Source organism: Lactuca serriola, chromosome 6 (genome assembly GCF_051521515.1).
Source record: "Lactuca serriola cultivar US96UC23 chromosome 6, Lser_US96UC23_V15, whole genome shotgun sequence".
Classification (NCBI taxonomy): domain Eukaryota; kingdom Viridiplantae; phylum Streptophyta; class Magnoliopsida; order Asterales; family Asteraceae; genus Lactuca; species Lactuca serriola.
In genome coordinates this window covers 186,134,106-186,142,994 of record NC_136413.1, presented here as the reverse complement: position 1 = coordinate 186,142,994, position 8,889 = coordinate 186,134,106, and positions in this window count along the sequence as shown.

The following is an 8,889-nucleotide window of genomic DNA, read 5'->3' as shown; positions in this document are numbered from 1 at the left end:
AAGATAAAATCCGTTAATTCCTTTTAGATTTTTGAACTTCATAAGAGGAAGTCAAACTCCCACCATGACCTATAGACTAGGCGGTGGGGAACCCATGAAACACAGGTTGCACTTGCATTAACAAGTAAAATGAATATTGTCACCCCCTCAAATCCGGGCTAGTCAAGTTAGAGGCAATAAGTGTCGAAAACGACTTTTCAACAGAAGCTTATAAATAATTTGAACCAAGTTGTAGTATATGTCACTAGGTTTCCGTACATATACAGAACGCCAAAATCCGAGTTATAACGAAGAAGTTATGACCCGTCGAAGTTTCGAGACGGAACCGGCTCGATACCGGGAGGCGTAAATAGTGAATTTATGATAGAGCGTGATTTAGCCTTGGCGATCAAAACGAAAGTCGTAGAATATGTTAAACTAAGAACTTCGATAAAAAGAACGCCCAAATCTGACTTCGTATGAAGAAGTTATGATTTTTCGAAGTTTCGGATTAGTAGTGTACAGCCCGAAATTCGAATATTAGATCGAGCGATTTTTAGCCGACACGACCTGAACAAGAATCGAAGATCTCGTTAAGAGTAGCATAACGAGAAAAAGATGGGCGAAAACGGACGTCGGATAAAGAAGTTATGAGGATTTAACGGACCAATCTTGTCCCGGCCTGCTAAACATATAACTTTAAAAATCAATTCAAAATTAGCCGACAGAGTCTAAACGAAAGTTGTAGAGTACGTCTCCAGCTACGCGTGGATATAAAGAACGTCAAAAACAGAGTTTGTATGAACGAGTTACAAATTATAATAGCATATTTACGTATTAAAATAAAGTATAAATCGTATATACGTACACATATATATACATACTAGGCGAATCCACGCGCGTTGCGCGAGAATAGAATTATATAGTTAAAGTAATAACTTTTACCAAATTATTATTTAATATTTGTACGTTAAAACAAAATGTTAGTAGTAAAGCAAACATGTAGTTAACATATTAGTTTTATTAAACATTATAGTTTGATTTTTAAGTCGTTATGATATATACAATTATTTGATAATTTTATAAACCGTTTAAAATTGTGTAAATTATATATCGAATGAATGATAATATAACGGATAACAAAACGTATGAAAAAAAAAATATGAACTGCAACTTTTAGTAACATAAAAATAGAAAAACATATATTATAACATATGTATTAAAAAAGATATATATACAACAATTAATAAAAAATATGAAAAATAAACACTATAACTTTTAATAACATAAAACACTAAAACATCTATTATAAAATTTATATTAAGTCTTCATATTTAAATCACAACTCTCTTCAAATAAATTAATGTTTTTAATGAGCAAAACTTTACAACCTTATAAAAGAAAAGAAAATAAAAAGCTATCAGTGATTACTAATTAATAATCATAAGTTAAAAACACTTTAGTTGTAACTAATAAATATACATAAATTAGAAAACTCTTGAATTGTAGTGTGAGTTTCAAATGAATGCGGTACTTGGAAATGTATATTTATTATTATTATTATTATTATTATTATTATTATTATTATATTTGTATAAATAATTGGTTTTGATGCATCATTTTAATCCTTTCAATTATTAAACATAAAGATATTTAATTATAAATTTATAACATACATATACATAGGTGCATATACATGTTAAACAAATTACATATAATATATATATATATATATATATATATATATATATATATACATATATATATATGTATGTATATATATATATGTATATATATATATATATATATATATTTGTAAATGTCATATGTAATTCTTGTCGTAGTAATATGGATAAATTACTTTCATATGAAGAACATATTATGATAAGTCTATCATAATTACATATCAAATATTCAAAATTAGGTTATCTTTTAAATATTGTCTTTTAAATATGTTGTGTAGGATAACCCAAAAAAATAATATAAAATAAACATAATCAAAATAGAAAAAATACAATCAAATAAATAAGAGCATTGTGTGGTTGAATATATAAATAAAGATGTTACATAAACATACATTTAAATCAAATGAAAAAACTAACGTTCATCAACTTTGCTCAAACAAAAAAAACCTATATCCATTTTATGAATCTTCTTTCTTCATTTAACACTATTCAACCATAGAATCTTGATGATAATTCTTCACTAACCTGCAATCAAAATATTTTTCTTGAAAAAGAAGAATCATAAAGATATTCCAAGCAAAACATTGATGTTTGGAGAGTCACATTCAAGATTGAGTAATACACACAAATCACATATAAATATTAAAGGAGAAACTAAATATAACGAAAGAATAGAAAATTTTCATTTGTTTTGGTTGAAAGAAAAAAATCATATTACAATTACCATCGATGCGACATGACTCATTTCTTCAAATCATTATATTTGGATCGTGAATGCTTCAACTATATGAAAACTTCTGAATCACAATATCTTCAGATCCTTCTTACATGTAAGATTTTATATAACACAAATGACACAAAAGATTGGCCTTTTATAGTAAACTTTCTACTAAATGCTAATTAAACATAATATAAGTTATAAAACTTTTGAGTGTTAAATCATAATTAATAAAAACTTTTGAGTTGCATTAGTTAGAAAATGGGGTTTCAAATGAATATGGTTTGAGAAAGTTAAAAAAGGGAGTTTCAAATGCATGAGATTCAAGAAAAAATGCTAGCTTTATAAGTATGTATGATGTATATATCATTAGAAAGGTATCGACGATGCGGTCATTATAAGACTAATGTTGAGTTCTTTCGACATTAGTTTAGTGCAAATATTGTTAAATCTATTTAAAATAGTATTATAAAGGGGTGTTTAGTTGTTTATATAACTATAAGGTCATTAAGTAATTATGGAGGGTAGTTTTTGTAAATTCAATTACTATAAATAAGAGGCTTGGGCTCTCATATTTCTTGCACCATTCTCTTGATTCAAGAGTCTTTCTCTCCTTATCCCCCGAGCATTTCGGTCCCTCGTGATTCGACTTCTCTTTCTGTAGTTTTAGTATAGTAAGGTGAGCGCTGAAGCGCTGCATGAATCTTTCTTAGAAAGATTCAGCGACGAAGTTCTACCCCTACAGAGCCCGACTCCTAGCTAAAATCCCCTTGTAAGTAAGTTATGCTTACCCTATTTTAAATATAGTTTATATTTAAAATTAGTATTGTTATTATAAATTTATAATAAACATTTGAGCTATTATTATGACTTATATAAGTGTCGTTATAATATCTTTTTAACTACTCGCGGTACGGGGAATCTGGTTTAAAGGGACGCATAGGGTTGTTGGATTTCAGAAGTGCTATATGCCAAAATGGTCCTGCCCTCCGGTGTTTTATGTCTGGCCCCTGTCTGTACATAGTGGTTGGAAAGTATTGTTTAAACGCTTATATAATAATAATAACAAGACTAATAATTAGTCACGGTAAATATTAGACTAAAATCTAGTGGTAATAATGCTAGGTTTCATCGAAGGAAATTATTTTAAAGTAAACGAAGCGCTGTCCGAGTACCGAGTCACCACCTTCTCAAGTGAGTGCATAGTCTCTTTCATCTTACACATAGATATGAAGTATTTTAATATAAATTATGTGCTGTGTGTGCATATTGTCTGAATACTTGCTGTTTATGCTGGGTGAAAGATTTTTATACATGTTTTAAATGATTTAAACTATATATGTATTTTATATCTACAAAATGTGTTGGGTAAAACATGGGTAGATGAAATAGTTGTTTTGTGATAACACGATGGGAGACATCAATGTTATCAGTGATCCAATCATCTAGTGGAGTATAGATGATGACCATAGGCGATACTAGACGGTCCGGTGGAACGCTAGTAAGCTCGTAACCTGTAGGTGTTTTTGAACTAGGTGCTCATTAGGTATTTTGAACTGAGTGTGTTCACTAGTTACTTTTGAACTAAGTGTTTACCAGATGTTTTGGACTACGTGTTCACCAGTCGTAATCTATAAGCTTTGGTAACGATGGACTTCGTGCCGAATCCTTAGGAATGAATGAACGAGAAATAGCTGATTCTTAGGGTAGATCCTTAAGAGTAAAGAAGATAATGGGGATGGGTAATTGGGTTTAATTGCTTGATTGTTTAAACATAATAATTATATTTTTGTGGGTTGAAAACCCTATGTACTCACCAGGTTTCCCAACCTGACCCACTCAGTTTATTTATATCACAAGTGTTGATATGAAGTCACATTACACTGAGAGATTAAAGAGATGTAGATCACTAGTGTAAATAAATGTAAGTTTGTTTATGCTTATGTTTCTGTATTGACAATGACATCCCAAATGTTTTAAAATGAATAAAATACGTTTCTTCGAAAATGTTTTAATAACGTATTTATCGTGTTTTTCTGGGAACAAATTCCGCAATATTTTTATGAAAAGAAGTACTCTGACTTTTATAAAGCATAAACAAAATCGGTCTTTTCTGGCCGTGAAAATGGGGATGTCATAAATACCGTCAATTCTGATGCAAAGCACGATGTGCTATATTTTGGATTTCGTGCAAGAAAACCAACTCCCACCAACCTGTAGAATAAGCGGAGGGGAACTCAAGAAACTCGAGTTGCACTTTCTTATGACAAGTGATGATGAAAGCCGTCAATTCAAATGAGAAGCACTTGGTGCTATATTATGGATTTCGTGCAAGAAAACCATCTCCCACCAACCTGTAGAATAGGAGGAGGGGACCTACGAAGCTTAGGTGAACTTGTAAAAACAAGTTAATGAGCCGTCAATTCCTTTAAGAACTTTGGACTTCATAAGAAGAAGCCCAACTCCCATCGTCCTGTAGAATAAGAAATGAGGAACCCATGCAAGACAGGTCAAAAACCCAACTGAATAGGCACAAAAATACCAACCGGGAAATATTAGGTCTATTACACTTATTAACGTAAATTTATCTTTTTAAGCTCAAAAAAATAACATAAATTGTAAAATTCGGGGACAAAAATAATCTTTTTAGTTCATTTAGTGATCGAAAAACGAGCACTAAACAGTTATAACTCGGATTTCAGTGTTCTTTATATCCCCATAATCCTTGTTCCGACCACTACAACTTTATGTAAAGGTATCGGGTTTATATCACACTTTAACTTTGACGCTTATTTTTATTCTTTATTTATTACACGTTTATAAATAAGTAATAAGCATATAAATACACATAACTCACATAGTACTCAAAGAATTCCTTTTTATTACTTTAAAAAGAGTTACAATAGTTGACCTATACTATTACATCGTCTAAAAATGCTTAGCACCGAAACCCGGGCATTACAATTCTCTCCCCCTGAGGATGATTTCGTCCTCGGAATCACGCATCAGCAAACAAATGCGGGTAGCGACTCATCATGTCACTCTTTGTTTCCCAAGTGAGATTCGGCCCATTCGAATGTTTCCATCAGACTAGCACTAAGTTGACCATCTTGCGTCGTAACTTCTTAGTCTTACGGTCAACAATTTACTCGGGCTCTTCGATTCTCATCCTTCCTTAACTCTAAGATTGGAATTATGTCAGGAACTTCTCCCGTGAACTTCCTCAAATAACACACATGGAATGTGTTATGAATACCATCTAGGTCTTCGGGTAATTCGAGCTTGTAAGCTTGGTTCCCAATCTTCTGAAGAACTTTGAACGGTCCAATAAACCTTGGACTCAACTTTCCTTGTTTCCCAAATCTTATAAGTCCCTTCCACAGTGAGACTTTGAGCAAAACTGAATCCCCAACTTCGAATGTCACCGGTCGCCTCTTCTTATTAGCATAGCTCTTCTGATGATCCTAAGCTGCTAACATCCTTTCCCTAATTATCTTTAACTTCTCAGCAATCTGTTGGACTATCTCGGGGCCCATAAACTGCTTTTCTCCGACTTCAAGCCAACAAGACGGTGTACGACACTTATGTTCGTACAAGGCTTGACAAGGTGCCATCTTAATACACGAATGGTAACTATTGTTGTAGGAAAACTCTACCATAGGTAAGTGTTCATCCCAGTTACCTTTGAACTCTAGGGTACACACTCTTAGCATATCCTCCAACGTTTGAATCGTTCTTTTGCTCTGACCATCGGCTTACGGATGATAAGCTATACATAAACACAATTTCGTACCCAATTCCTCTTGTAGACTCTTCCAACACCTTGACGTGAAACGACTATCACGATCTGATACAATCGTTAAAGGAACACTGTGAAGTCTTATGTCACAACTAGGAATTTAGATGCTTGTAACAACAACAATGATAACAATTGTGAACCAAAAATTTGAAAGCATGTATGATGCTTGTGTAATAACAACAAAACTTCCATCAAACACTTTATACAAGCACTACAACTAATCAACAAAGATTTAGAATCCCTAGAAATCCTGGTTTAAGTCCATTTTGGACTAGGAATTTCCTATTGGGCCTATTGGACCAAAAAGTTTTCAATTTGATCTTTTTGGGCTTAGAACTCTTAAATGGGCTCTAATTGGACCCATATACATGAAACTTAATATTTTGGGCCTTATAAGCCTAAAATGAACTAGTTATCTTTAATGGGCGTTATTGGGCCATAACAAATCTAATTAGCCCTAATGGATCATAAAAATCATCCCTTGATTTATTTTGGGCCAAAAATCACCAAATTGGGCCATAAGATGGACTTAAGAACAAAAAGCCCAATTTTCTTTCTTTCTTCTCCTCTTCTCGGCCCAACTACACAAAGGAAGGAGAAGTTGACTTTTGTACTTGCCACCTCACCATTATTTCTTGGTTCTCCATGCAAATAACTCATGTATCCAAGCAACCATCTCTTCACTCACTTCTCTTTCTCCCCTCTCTTTTTCTCTCAGCCGAAACCAACTCAAACACACACACACACAAACACTCTCAACACTATCTCTCAAAAACATAAGGACTCTCTCCATTCTTCATCAAATTTTCGAAGTTTAGAAGCTTTTCAAGGAGTTTGTTCCACAAAAATCCTCATCTAAGGTAAGTTCATGCTTGGATCTATGATCTAGATTCTTTGTTTTATCAAAAATACCTTCCTAACCTATTCAAACTCATGAAGACCATCTAAGAAGCCTCTAAGTTCGAGATCTTCCAAGAAGGCTTACTAGGATCGAAACTTTCTTCATTTCTTCCTTCTAAACCGAAAACAACAAGCAAAGGTGAGCTTCATACCCCTCTCTTTTCGGTTTTCATAAGTTTTATGGGGTAGAATACAAGTAAAATGTGTAGATCTATGTGTATGTGTATGCTATGTATGATTTTAAGCATGTATGTGTGATTTTATGTGTTTTTGTGTTGAATATGTAAACAAAAAGGGAATAAATCTCGAGATCTATGTCACAAGAAGGAAAACAAGCATGATCTAAGTTATATTACACAAAACAAGTGAAGAATATTAACTTATAAGATTGTGATAAACATATTTTAACATAAAACCCATTTTTGGGCTTAAATTGTCAAATATACAAAAGTTGGGTTAAAAGTTGCCAATCACGGTTTCTTAAAGGTTAAAAGAGTCAAAAAAGTTACAATAGTTGTTTTTATGAACATTATGACCTTCAAAGGACTTAAAATATAAGTATTAGCTTAATGGGCTCAATTTTGGGCTTTTCGGCCCAATAAGCCCAAAAAATTGCGAAAATATGACATTTAAAGGGGCTGAAATGGTAAATTCTTCAAAACAGGGGATAACAAGTGTAAAAAAACTATTTCAAGGGTAAAAAAATCTTTTCTTTTCCAAAAAGGATCAAAAATGCAAAGTTTTTAGATTTTTGGGCTAAAATTGTAAAAATTGCAAAAATTTGGGTTTTGACCGAAAAATATACTATTCTGGAAGGGCTGAAACAGCCAAAGAATAAGCCTTGAGTTAAAAATATCATTTAAACAAGTCTATAATGCAAAAGTGTCAAGAAAATGTTTTAAGGGCTTAAAATGACTTTTCTTTTATATAAAGGACTAAAATTATTATTTTATAAAAAGAAAGGGGCTGAAAAGGGTCAAACCACTATTTTAAACCAGTTATTCTATTTATAGAATAATGAGTCAAAAATACTAATCTACGGCTTACAAAAATCGAAAGACAAATACACATATGACTCCAAATATCGTATAAACAAATTGCTCGGTCTCGAGTCGATACAAAAGTAACAAATCGTTCAATCAAACCCTCCAACAATTATACAATACCTAAGACAAGTAAACATTCCAAAAACCTTGGGCTGAAAGTCTCAAATCATGCTTGTTGGATCTTGAAGTCCATTAACATGATCTTTGGGCCCAAGAGGATAATTAATTATATGTTATTGGGCCTTTTATGACCCAATTCCATATAAAGGGACATTCAATGGCTTTTAAGTGCTATTGGGCCCTAGCGACCCATTAGTATTGCCGATAAGGTCAAAGTAATCAAATGCGAGATGGGCCAACGTGTCTTTCGCATCCCCGATAGCCTAAAATAACTCACGGAAGTAGCAGGACTTCGTACTCCTCTTCTCCTCATTTGCTAGGCTTATGAGTAATCAAAGTAAACAGATCCAGGTCGTAATCAATAGTAATCAAGGTTGTTTGGATTAAGTGAGTGATAACGGGCGACGCCTCTAAGGATCGTTCATAGTCTATAGCTATAACTAGTCATTATCAATGCATGATTATAACGACTCACAACCCTTAATTAATCCAACACCATCCAAGTAATCAAGGAAGAGTAATCAAAAATCATTCATTGTAGCAGTATAACAATTCGTAAACAAGTATATCTTGCGTTATCGGAAAACATCGGGTTTTTCGAGGAAATCCAACACTACACGCTTGTAATTTCTATAACAATAA